This window comes from Theobroma umbraticum, unplaced genomic scaffold (genome assembly GCF_002168275.2).
Source record: "Theobroma umbraticum cultivar Fairchild unplaced genomic scaffold, ASM216827v3 scaffold_20.0, whole genome shotgun sequence".
NCBI lineage: Eukaryota > Viridiplantae > Streptophyta > Magnoliopsida > Malvales > Malvaceae > Theobroma > Theobroma umbraticum.
Genome location: NW_018397266.1, coordinates 4,211,057 through 4,211,623, shown reverse-complemented (window position 1 = coordinate 4,211,623; position 567 = coordinate 4,211,057).

Genomic DNA, 567 nt, shown 5'->3' with positions numbered 1-567 from the left:
AAATTAGAACCCAACAAAATTTTAAGAATTTAATGAATTTACTTTGTAAAATTGCATGTTGGGGAAAACTTATTTTTGATTGTTGGAATTCTATTTTTTGGTCATTGTTTCTGATCATAAGGTTAAGGTTTTTATTCCTCACAATGTATAGATTAATTTTATATAAACTTCTCTCAACTTGTACTGTAGAGATAGGAATTAGATAGTAAGTTTGGGGTTTAAACATAAAACCCAAAATCTAGTTGTTGATTAATTACTTATATTTTATGTGTTTTAATTTAAATTGGACTCTTAAAATCAACTTACATATGTTATAGAGTTGATATCTAAGTTTAATTACATAAAATATAAGATTGTGTTTGATACTTTACAATGCAATATGATTATAAGGATAATATCATTATAGTGTTTCGTATATAAACAAAGTAATGATTAAAATACAAAAAAGATAACATTGTAATTTTTTATTTACAGGTACTTTGTTCGGAATATAATGTCAATTTCTAAAATTGTCCCTATTTATTAAAATGCAAGTTTAATATATTTATTTTTTATTATTAATTTTTA